Raw genomic sequence first — 13,416 nt, forward strand, 5'->3', positions numbered from 1 at the left:
GTTAGTTCAGTAGAAAAATAAACATCAAAAATTATTATTGCAAGGATAAAAATAATAATGATTATTTTATTTAGATTAGATTATTTTATTCTAATATGCGTTCGTGTAAAATACACACATTTTAGCCTTTTCTTAATCCTTATAAGACTTTACAAGGACAATAATTAGTTTTGAAATGTGTGAATTTTGGGCTGACGAATGTTTCAGTTTCTCCTTTATTAGGAGCCCATATTGTAGAGGATTGGAGTTTTGTTTCACAATTTGGTCTTGTTAACAGCAACAGCAGAAAAGATACCTCCTGCTGCAGCAGAATAGGAATGTGGTAAGCAGATCATTAAAAAAATTGCCTTAAAAAATTTTGTAAAATTTGAGATGATGTATCACCAACAGTATTTTTCATTTCAAAAGTAGTGTTCCAAAATTTCATAAATTCTTGATTCCTTTTCAATAACTCTGTGGACTTGGCTAACTCTCATTCCCCGCCTACATCATAACACTTTTTGCAATTACATTAGGGAAATGTACAGTTAATAGCATGATACTAACACTTCTTTTGCAATTTTCTGGAATCAGCACAGACATATTTCTTAAAAGGGGATTGAAAAAATCCACCCTCTTCAAAACTTGTTTGCAGAATCCAAAATAAAAGGATAGACACTTGACTTAAAATTCCTTATGGTTTTTTCAATTTATTCCATGTTCTTCAGCTGCTGTATAAGAGCCTCTATAGGCAGTATAAGAATCTCTATTGTCTGCAAGATTTAAGAGCAACTGATGAAACCTATATGAAGTCTCCTGATACACTTTAAGTTTAGGTGTGTTACAAGTGGTAGGAAAATGGCCACAAATAAAAAAATACACCTTTATGACAGGGTCTTGAAGAGAATTTAAAATTGACTGGGCTTGCTCTATTCCATCTTCAACACAAAAATTAAAATAAGACAGTAAAACATTCCACTGTTCTACAATCCTTTGAACTACATAATTTATAAACAACCATCATATTTCACCTAATTTAAGTTATGAGCTTTAATGTTGAATCACCTTAAATTCTTCTAATCTTTCTGGTTTCTTTAGAATAAAATTGGATATGTCACTATAGAGCTCTTCAACAGCATGTGGAAGGTATTTGCAGTACAAGCTTGTGAAGTCTACACACTAACGCTGTGCCAAATGCATCTAGATATATATATAAATGTTCATTCAACTCTTTAAGCTTATTCCTGTTTGCTGCCCCATCATTATAGAGGCATTATTCTCTGTGGAGTGGTAAATCCTAACAAGTTTGTAAGTGGTACTTCTAATTCTTCAATCTTTTGAACAAAGATGAACTACTGACTTGTCAGTGATGCTTAAGAATGAGTCTTCATTTTTGACTCATAGCAACAGCTAATGATTTTGTAAAAGAAATGTTTACTGATTTATCAGCAATCAAAGAGAAAGAGTTTTCTGATAAGATATCTCTAGCATCAACCGCTAAAGCATTATTTATTAAATATAAAGTATCAGTGCAACCACATTTAATATTTTAATTATTGCACTATCAGGAGCGATTGCTTTAATTATATTAATGATGGTAATGTACCCATTAATTCTAAAGGAAGATTATTCTCTGCAATTTTGCTTCAGTAACTTTATTATGTAATGAGGAAAAGATGCTGTTAATAGACTGGTGGCTACACTAAAGATGGTGATTTGTATATTCTACATTTGCTTTATACTAAGGGGTATTTGCAAGTATATGCATAAGGCTCTTGCTACTGTTAATTTCAATATTACAGTATTTATAGTACGGCATTTGTTTTTTATCATCACTAACTGTATAGTTTTTTCTGTGTTTTTTCATCCTGATAATTATACTGTATATGAATTTTTTAGACTTACACAATACAACACTTACCACTAAAAATAATTATTAATACTATAGAAGTATAGTAGTAGTCCATCACACTACATATGCAACCCAAACACAGAACAAAATGAACTGAGTTTGTGATCGTGATCATGAAACATTTTAAGTACACTGATTTCTCTGGCAGGGCATTCACACAATGATGATTAAAATTTACATGTTAGTCAAGTTGAAAGGTAATACATTTGCTAATTAAAGGTCTTTGCACTGGCTGTCAAGGTCTCAGTGACCACAGGTAGAGGTAGAGCATCTGACTGGCATTCACATAACTCATCATCAAGTGAATGGGAAAAGAGATAAATAGTAAGTATGGGCAATCTACCAATAAAGAAAGTGGTAAGAGGGGCAGTAAAAGTTACTTCCAGGCAGCACGTGCTCATTCCACCCACAACTCATTGGTTTATAGTAATTTTGCCCAGGATGGAAACAGCAAAAGCATTTTTTGTTTTTTGTCATATTTAACTAAATTACTTCATAAAGTTAGAGGCCAAGAGGTCAAATAACTATATTTTTATCACTTTCCTTCTGCTTTGAAAGTTACTTAAGTAAAAGAGAGGGAGAAGTGATCTTTTTGTTCCAGCAAACACATATGCATACCAAAACTATTTTATCTGTGAAGACCTCTAGATGTAATAAATTATGTAATATTTACATTTCTATCAATAATGATTTTCTAACTTTAATCAGAATTCAAATAGATGTGATATCTTGATTACATGGTAGCTGAAGTGGAGGTTAGTTTGTACTTCTAAAATTCATTTTAACGAGATAATTTCTGCATATACTTTCTAAATATAATAATATTATAACAAATATTGTTATAACAATATTAAATTTCACACATAGCTTTTACTTTTTAAATAAGATTTTAATAAAATCAATGAGAAAGAAAAATAATAATATTGAAAAATATAGTACTATACAAAACTTTTTTATATTTGTAAAGTGTACATTGCAATATGTTCAACTTGTGAACAATAAGCAACCCCACATCGATTCAACAATCTCCGATGAAATCAATGCCCAGACGTTCTGGAGAATTAAGCATTACAAGATGGACAGTGCGAGACTGTATGCAGAAGGACTTAAAAGTTAAATGTTTTCATCCAGTTACAGTTAATGAATTGAGGGGCAATGGCCTTGATCAATGTGTTTATGCATGTTAGTTATTGACTGAATGCTTTCTGAGAGCAAATATTAAAAAGAACGTCATGTTCTCTGACAAGTTTGCGATTTATTGAAGCTCCCGTAACTGAAATGTTTATTCTGTGCAAAAGACAGTATTTTTATTATCATTTTATAAAAATAAACATTTTTTCATATATTTGAATTAACATGCTGAGGTGAAAAAATATTTATTATTGGATTTTTTTTTTTATTTCTGTGCTTCTTAAATAAGCAAATAAAAAATTCTATTAGTTATTTAGATAAAAATGAATTATTGGCATGTTTTGAAAGATGTGATAGAACGAATGTTACTATAACGTCACTGTAATACTAGACTGAAACATCCTAGGGGAAAAGAGAACATTTTCATAAAGTGGCTCTTAAAAAAAAAAAAAAACAATATTTATGGCAACTAAACAAAGCTGTATTATTTAACCACTAGTCTTTAAATAAATTTATATTTGTAACTTTTACTTTGAATAATACAGAGTGAGCAACATAAAACTGAACCCATAACATAATCGCTGCAGAATCAGTAGGTTATGTTGGAATGAAATTTTATGATTGATACGCATAAATTAAATAAGAAAAACATAAAATATAATTTAAATGTTGCATTTATTTACCTTATTGTTACAAAAGATGTTCAAAATGACCACCCTGGACATCGATGCACTTTTGTCCTCAACTGATCATATTGAAAGTCGTCACACAAAATGTTGTCAATTGCATTGATTTCTCATTAATGTTCACCTTCAGTTCATTAATATTGTGAGGGATTAGATGCATAAACTTCCTTAGATTAGATGCAAAAATCACAAGTAGACCACTCTGGGGAACATAGAAGCTACCGTCCTCTGCTGACAGCTTGTTGTCTGTCTCCTTCAGTTGAAGCACAGTTGTAACACGATATGGTTTGAATCTTAATTCATGAAGAATATGACAAGATGTGTATTTAACACCAGGTTGTTGGGATAAATTGTGTAGAGTTTTTTTTGGCCTGGCAGTAATTCTCTTTTCAATATCAGCAATGGCCTGTGGAGTCCTAATGAAAGTTGCCCATTTCGTTTTGCATTTGAAACTGAACCTGTTGTACACCATTATTTAACTAAATCATGTATGCTATTCTTCGCTGGAATTCAGGCATTTGGAAATTTTTCTACATGTACTTGATGTGATTCTTCATACAACCCAGAACGAATGTAGGCCTCAACTGTAGCTATCCTCTCCTGGATTGAATAAGGTGTTTTACACAAACACAACTGCACTCACAATACTGCACCGCAACAAAATGTATACTACACTGACATGTAACCACCTGACAAACAGAAACAACAATTAGTAGTAACATATATGTACATCCACTAGTCATACTAGTTGTGTGAGAGTCTTTCATAAATAATGTTGGGTAGTGGTTTCACTATGCGTTCGGTTTTATGTTGCTCACTCTGTACAATTTAATATGTATATATCTTAAAAATATTATTCTTTTTTTACAGTTTATCAGCTCTATTTCAAGAAGCAGTATAACATATTTTGGACTGAATGTTGTTTATTTGATTAAACTTATTTAATGTTTTTAATGAGTAATGCACTGAAAATTAATTTTTAAATTTGATTCATATGTTGAAATTTACCATTTTAGTTTATTTTATTTTATATATAGTTTTAGAGAGAGGTTGTGAAGACTGATAGTTATATTAATTAATATAAGTTGATATCGATAGTAATATTATTAAATGTAAAGGATAGAATAACTGGATTCCTTATTCTGATTGAAGAATTGAATATTTTTCAGATCTATTACAAATTTTAATGGGTCTGTGGTAAGAAGAAAACTGCTGGTCCTTTGTTAAGAAGGTTGACTATGCTCCATATGTTTAATGTTATAATTTAAATCTTGTCAGCTACTACATCAGTCATTACATCATTACATCAGTCAAGTTATGCCTGCTTATGAGGGGGAGTACTGTAGCCATGGTTCCTTTCTAATAATTTTTATCTAGGCTTCTTATAGCAGCTGATTTTAGCACTGGATAGGCTAAATTAGAATTAAGTCTGTTAGTGTTACATAATATTAAACCTTATTTATGACAGAATCCTAATCCATTATTCAGCTACAATGCATACTAATGTTCATTGGTCAGGAGTTGGAAAAAATCAATCTGCTGTCTGTATTGCAATATCTGTTAGTGAATGAAAAAACAACAAATTTATCTATCTGTTTTATATGTAATTGTAAGTGTAATATTTCAAGGATACTTGATAATAATACAAAATTTTTATAACATGATATCATGTCAGAAATTATTTGCTATATAAGAATTATTCTTTCTTTATGGTGCTATTACTGCTTGCTTAAACCAAATGAGTACTGTCAGCTTATATGATCTATTTAGTACAAGTAATAATAGATCTCTGTTACTTTTGTTTTGTCAGTTCATTTTAATTCATTTTTCTTTGCAAGGAAATGTTTTGTGTGGATAGGAGGGATTTAAATGCTGAAATTTTTCAAAGGTTCTGCATGTAATATAGTTTTAGTGTTTTACTTTATCATAATGAATATGATTGAATAGAACATTTAAAAAATGTTTCAGTTTCGCTGGGGAACAAAAAATAATTTTTTTTTTGTCTCTGGAAGAAAAATGTGTGATTTTGATATTATTCTTTCTTCTGAAATCAAATATGATATCGGTTTTTCCTCATCATGCAAGGTTTCCGAGAGCAGGTATTTATAATTTCAAACATTTTAATACTTTCTACATTCTTAACTACACAATATTCAAACATCTGACTCACTCAAAGTAAGAAGTTACGATTTTCTGCTATATTTTGCCTGTGGAGCAACCCTCTTGATAGTCCAACAATTATCGGCTAGCATATTAGGATTCCATTTGACCTGATACTTCAGGGCAAATACTTTTCCATAACTGAAATTTCCTAATGAAAGTGCTCCCCATACTAATTACTAACTGTACCAAGATTTTCCATGAAGAAATCTAGGTGCAAGTGCAGGAAGTGTACTTTTAAGGACATATTACAACCCAAATTTTTATAGATGTTATAAAATTGTTGACAATATCACGATAATTTTCCGCCTTTCAATTTCCCCAAAAACTCTGAGTAAAATTTTTGAATGCTTGCCAAGCTGGTTTCTCCAGTGGATTCAATAAATAGTTCCTCAAACTTTTCATCATGTATTAGTGATCGTATATGTGGACTCACAAATATTCCTTCTTTAATTTTTACATCACTAATTTTAGGAAACTTCTGTTTTAAGCATATGAAACCAGTAGTGTTGTCCATGGCCTTGACAAAATTCTTCATTAATCCTAATTTGATGTATAACAGAAGTAGATACACATTTTTAGGATTACACAATGGGTCATGTTTAACATTTTTCTGTTCAGCATTGAGCGATACACATTTAGACCATTCTTTTCTAATGAAATGGTTTTTTCTGTCCCTACTATCCCAATCACACAAAAAACAACAGTACTTTGTTTAACAAAGCTGCATACCAAGAATAAGTGCAATTACCTTCATATCACTACAAATATTCCATTCATACATTGCACATTGGCTTTTCCAATATAAATTAAAAGTTTTATATGTTTATTTTATACTAGCAGAGTGAGCCACAGGTACTGATAGGAATTTATTGCCATTATGCAGAAGCACAGCTTTTAAACTAACTTTCGAGGAATCAATGAACAAGTGCCATTCTGTTGGTTTATCTTCATTACAAAGTGTCTCCATAAGAGAAGAAATGTCGTTACAAAACACGAAGCCATTTTCTTCAAAAAACAGTCTTTAAATTCAAAATGATGATTACAATACATACATATCTTTGTACTCTTTTGAAGAAGATTCCATCCTTTTAGCCGGGAAGCAAGCATTTCAGACTGTTTTTTGGATAAATTTAAATCTTGTATGAGATTAAGATTTTCTTGAGTCAGTAAATGAGGCTCAGATAAACTGTCCTTTGTTCAAAAGTTGTGTTAACAGAATCTGTTTCTTTTTCTTCCTTGCTTCCATTAGACTCTGAGCTCTCTTTATTTATTGTCACACGTTCTGGAGGCAGCTCTTGGTATGGGCAGCTCTTCACAGTGTGGAACTGGTCTCATTACAGATTGCAAGTTAGGGTACACCACTGTATGTGTTAATTTTGAGTAACCTTTTTAATGTTTGTTAAGCAGAAATAACAGTCAGAAGAGTGATCTTTGGGTTCCCTCCAAATCACAGAGATAGAAAATGGTGTGTGGCGTGTGCCATTTTTCCATGCAGTGAGAAGCCTAGAACATGACAAAAAACAGATATGTGGGGCCCAGGTCCTTGTTTGGTCCCTGACTTTACACCCAAAATAAAATTCATAACATTTTTTACTAAAGGAGTAAGGTTTCACCTTTGGGACTTGAGCATCACTTCACCACGTACATAAGAAAAATTGTTAGAATGATTTGAACAAACTCTAGGCATTTTGTAACTAAAGACTAATTAAAAGAAATAAAGTTATAAATATGCAATATACAATAATTCAGACACACAAAGCAGTTACAATGACGTGTTTACTGGTTCACTAATACCTTACAACTGGCATCGTTCTGATGAGTGTGCAACACTAGGTCACATTGTACATGTCTATACACATCTGAACCTGCACAACAGTAGCAACACTACCCTTTGCGTTAGCTCATTTGGTCCCATCATAATTACAATGCTCTAATAGCTTCTACTTTACAGTGGACAAATGGATGAAAAAACGTTTTAAAATATTTAAAAGAATTAAAATAATAAAAAAACTGTGGGTGATGGAGAAATTCTGAATACATATTTGAAAAATATAAAAAACTGCATTAAATACACCTATTGGTACTCGTGTGACACAAATCATATTGATCAGTGTTATTATTAATTAATCAACTCTCAACTCTACACTGCCAGTTAGTCAGTGGATTTCATTATAGATAGAGACTTTATTATAGCTAATTCTATTGCAAATAGATTTTGCAAAGTCTGTTGCGAGTGGTTTTTTTTATGCAGATAAGTTTTATATAGCTGAAACTTTGGTTAACAGTAATTTTATCACCATTATCTTCTCTATCCTGCAAAATTACCTCATGAACACATTTAAAATTATAAACAGAAGTAGATATTTACCCAACTTCTTAATGCTTGGGGAGCCATTACTGAATTTTTCATTAAAATCATGCTTAATTTAATTTCAATTATGCCTTCATAATTTCTTTATTTTTAAAGTATTAATATTATATGAAATGAACAGCATATGAATTTCAGCGGAACTCCTTTTGTCTATAGAAAACACTTCATGATCATGTTCCCTCAGGTCGACCATTTCTGAGATGTGTGGTTAATTGAAACCCAACCACCAACCACCGGTATCCACGATCTAGTGTTCAAGTCCGTATAAAAGTAACTGCCTTTAATAGAATTTGAATGTTAGAACTCTCGACTTCGAAATCAGCTGATTTACAAAGACGCGTTCACCACTAGTCTTTTTAACTGTGATTGTAGTAATGTTTTTTCTGTAGTTTCACCTGATTTACGAAGTCAGAGTAAGTACATCGTGTATAATGTTTGTTACTTTCAACATTTAAAAACTAGCTAGGTCAGTAATTTACTAAATTTATAACAGTTATTTAGAATTCTTAGTTTATTTTTTGAATAGGCCTATAAGAAATAAAGTTGATTAATGTTTTCTTATCGTAACTGCTTTTCAGGACGCTGGTTTATAGTTCACGCTATGAAAAAAATTACTTTTGTATCTTTTGCAATCCTACAGTATAATTATCCCTACAGTAGTATTTATCAATAACTTACATGGAATAATGTAGTACCACCAAAACTAAAAAACAAGTTCATAATTAAGTTAGTTCAGTAGAAAAATAAACATCAAAAATTATTATTGCAAGGATAAAAATAATAATTATTATTTTATTTAGATTAGATTATTTTATTCTAATATGCGTTCGTGTAAAATACACACATTTTAGCCTTTTCTTAATCCTTATAAGACTTTACAAGGACAATAATTAGTTTTGAAATGTGTGAATTTTGGGCTGACGAATGTTTCAGTTTCTCCTTTATTAGGAGCCCATATTGTAGAGGATTGGAGTTTTGTTTCACAATTTGGTCTTGTTAACAGCAACAGCAGAAAAGATACCTCCTGCTGCAGCAGAATAGGAATGTGGTAAGCAGATCATTGCCTTAAAAAATTTTGTAAAATTTGAGATGATGTATCACCAACAGTATTTTTCATTTCAAAAGTAGTGTTCCAAAATTTCATAAATTCTTGATTCCTTTTCAATAACTCTGTGGACTTGGCTAACTCTCATTCCCCGCCTACATCATAACACTTTTTGCAATTACATTAGGGAAATGTACAGTTAATAGCATGATACTAACACTTCTTTTGCAATTTTCTGGAATCAGCACAGACATATTTCTTAAAAGGGGATTGAAAAAATCCACCCTCTTCAAAACTTGTTTGCAGAATCCAAAATAAAAGGATAGACACTTGACTTAAAATTCCTTATGGTTTTTTCAATTTATTCCATGTTCTTCAGCTGCTGTATAAGAGCCTCTATAGGCAGTATAAGAATCTCTATTGTCTGCAAGATTTAAGAGCAACTGATGAAACCTATATGAAGTCTCCTGATACACTTTAAGTTTAGGTGTGTTACAAGTGGTAGGAAAATGGCCACAAATAAAAAAATACACCTTTATGACAGGGTCTTGAAGAGAATTTAAAATTGACTGGGCTTGCTCTATTCCATCTTCAACACAAAAATTAAAATAAGACAGTAAAACATTCCACTGTTCTACAATCCTTTGAACTACATAATTTATAAACAACCATCATATTTCACCTAATTTAAGTTATGAGCTTTAATGTTGAATCACCTTAAATTCTTCTAATCTTTCTGGTTTCTTTAGAATAAAATTGGATATGTCACTATAGAGCTCTTCAACAGCATGTGGAAGGTATTTGCAGTACAAGCTTGTGAAGTCTACACACTAACGCTGTGCCAAATGCATCTAGATATATATATAAATGTTCATTCAACTCTTTAAGCTTATTCCTGTTTGCTGCCCCATCATTATAGAGGCATTATTCTCTGTGGAGTGGTAAATCCTAACAAGTTTGTAAGTGGTACTTCTAATTCTTCAATCTTTTGAACAAAGATGAACTACTGACTTGTCAGTGATGCTTAAGAATGAGTCTTCATTTTTGACTCATAGCAACAGCTAATGATTTTGTAAAAGAAATGTTTACTGATTTATCAGCAATCAAAGAGAAAGAGTTTTCTGATAAGATATCTCTAGCATCAACCGCTAAAGCATTATTTATTAAATATAAAGTATCAGTGCAACCACATTTAATATTTTAATTATTGCACTATCAGGAGCGATTGCTTTAATTATATTAATGATGGTAATGTACCCATTAATTCTAAAGGAAGATTATTCTCTGCAATTTTGCTTCAGTAACTTTATTATGTAATGAGGAAAAGATGCTGTTAATAGACTGGTGGCTACACTAAAGATGGTGATTTGTATATTCTACATTTGCTTTATACTAAGGGGTATTTGCAAGTATATGCATAAGGCTCTTGCTACTGTTAATTTCAATATTACAGTATTTATAGTACGGCATTTGTTTTTTATCATCACTAACTGTATAGTTTTTTCTGTGTTTTTTCATCCTGATAATTATACTGTATATGAATTTTTTAGACTTACACAATACAACACTTACCACTAAAAATAATTATTAATACTATAGAAGTATAGTAGTAGTCCATCACACTACATATGCAACCCAAACACAGAACAAAATGAACTGAGTTTGTGATCGTGATCATGAAACATTTTAAGTACACTGATTTCTCTGGCAGGGCATTCACACAATGATGATTAAAATTTACATGTTAGTCAAGCTGAAAGGTAATACATTTGCTAATTAAAGGTCTTTGCACTGGCTGTCAAGGTCTCAGTGACCACAGGTAGAGGTAGAGCATCTGACTGGCATTCACATAACTCATCATCAAGTGAATGGGAAAAGAGATAAATAGTAAGTATGGGCAATCTACCAATAAAGAAAGTGGTAAGAGGGGCAGTAAAAGTTACTTCCAGGCAGCACGTGCTCATTCCACCCACAACTCATTGGTTTATAGTAATTTTGCCCAGGATGGAAACAGCAAAAGCATTTTTTGTTTTTTGTCATATTTAACTAAATTACTTCATAAAGTTAGAGGCCAAGAGGTCAAATAACTATATTTTTATCACTTTCCTTCTGCTTTGAAAGTTACTTAAGTAAAAGAGAGGGAGAAGTGATCTTTTTGTTCCAGCAAACACATATGCATACCAAAACTATTTTATCTGTGAAGACCTCTAGATGTAATAAATTATGTAATATTTACATTTCTATCAATAATGATTTTCTAACTTTAATCAGAATTCAAATAGATGTGATATCTTGATTACATGGTAGCTGAAGTGGAGGTTAGTTTGTACTTCTAAAATTCATTTTAACGAGATAATTTCTGCATATACTTTCTAAATATAATAATATTATAACAAATATTGTTATAACAATATTAAATTTCACACATAGCTTTTACTTTTTAAATAAGATTTTAATAAAATCAATGAGAAAGAAAAATAATAATATTGAAAAATATAGTACTATACAAAACTTTTTTATATTTGTAAAGTGTACATTGCAATATGTTCAACTTGTGAACAATAAGCAACCCCACATCGATTCAACAATCTCCGATGAAATCAATGCCCAGACGTTCTGGAGAATTAAGCATTACAAGATGGACAGTGCGAGACTGTATGCAGAAGGACTTAAAAGTTAAATGTTTTCATCCAGTTACAGTTAATGAATTGAGGGGCAATGGCCTTGATCAATGTGTTTATGCATGTTAGTTATTGACTGAATGCTTTCTGAGAGCAAATATTAAAAAGAACGTCATGTTCTCTGACAAGTTTGCGATTTATTGAAGCTCCCGTAACTGAAATGTTTATTCTGTGCAAAAGACAGTATTTTTATTATCATTTTATAAAAATAAACATTTTTTCATATATTTGAATTAACATGCTGAGGTGAAAAAATATTTATTATTGGATTTTTTTTTTTATTTCTGTGCTTCTTAAATAAGCAAATAAAAAATTCTATTAGTTATTTAGATAAAAATGAATTATTGGCATGTTTTGAAAGATGTGATAGAACGAATGTTACTATAACGTCACTGTAATACTAGACTGAAACATCCTAGGGGAAAAGAGAACATTTTCATAAAGTGGCTCTTAAAAAAAAAAAAAAACAATATTTATGGCAACTAAACAAAGCTGTATTATTTAACCACTAGTCTTTAAATAAATTTATATTTGTAACTTTTACTTTGAATAATACAGAGTGAGCAACATAAAACTGAACCCATAACATAATCGCTGCAGAATCAGTAGGTTATGTTGGAATGAAATTTTATGATTGATACGCATAAATTAAATAAGAAAAACATAAAATATAATTTAAATGTTGCATTTATTTACCTTATTGTTACAAAAGATGTTCAAAATGACCACCCTGGACATCGATGCACTTTTGTCCTCAACTGATCATATTGAAAGTCGTCACACAAAATGTTGTCAATTGCATTGATTTCTCATTAATGTTCACCTTCAGTTCATTAATATTGTGAGGGATTAGATGCATAAACTTCCTTAGATTAGATGCAAAAATCACAAGTAGACCACTCTGGGGAACATAGAAGCTACCGTCCTCTGCTGACAGCTTGTTGTCTGTCTCCTTCAGTTGAAGCACAGTTGTAACACGATATGGTTTGAATCTTAATTCATGAAGAATATGACAAGATGTGTATTTAACACCAGGTTGTTGGGATAAATTGTGTAGAGTTTTTTTTGGCCTGGCAGTAATTCTCTTTTCAATATCAGCAATGGCCTGTGGAGTCCTAATGAAAGTTGCCCATTTCGTTTTGCATTTGAAACTGAACCTGTTGTACACCATTATTTAACTAAATCATGTATGCTATTCTTCGCTGGAATTCAGGCATTTGGAAATTTTTCTACATGTACTTGATGTGATTCTTCATACAACCCAGAACGAATGTAGGCCTCAACTGTAGCTATCCTCTCCTGGATTGAATAAGGTGTTTTACACAAACACAACTGCACTCACAATACTGCACCGCAACAAAATGTATACTACACTGACATGTAACCACCTGACAAACAGAAACAACAATTAGTAGTAACATATATGTACATCCACTAGTCATACTAGT

The 13,416-nt window shown here is 31.4% G+C and overlaps 1 long non-coding RNA gene across 3 annotated transcripts in view; it reads right to left on the bottom strand.

The window, feature by feature from the left end:
- LOC142324824 (uncharacterized) overlaps positions 1-13,416 on the bottom strand; it is a 56,901-nt gene that overhangs the window by 12,009 nt on the left and 31,476 nt on the right. For all 3 annotated transcript variants that reach the window (XR_012756407.1, XR_012756406.1, XR_012756405.1), the window contains exons 4-5: positions 12,665-13,356; positions 3,706-4,397 (exon numbers count right to left, since the gene is read on the bottom strand). This is a non-coding gene — a long non-coding RNA (uncharacterized LOC142324824). The remainder of the gene's footprint in view (positions 1-3,705; positions 4,398-12,664; positions 13,357-13,416) is intronic.

Source organism: Lycorma delicatula, chromosome 5 (genome assembly GCF_047948215.1).
Source record: "Lycorma delicatula isolate Av1 chromosome 5, ASM4794821v1, whole genome shotgun sequence".
Taxonomy (NCBI): Eukaryota; Metazoa; Arthropoda; class Insecta; order Hemiptera; family Fulgoridae; genus Lycorma; species Lycorma delicatula.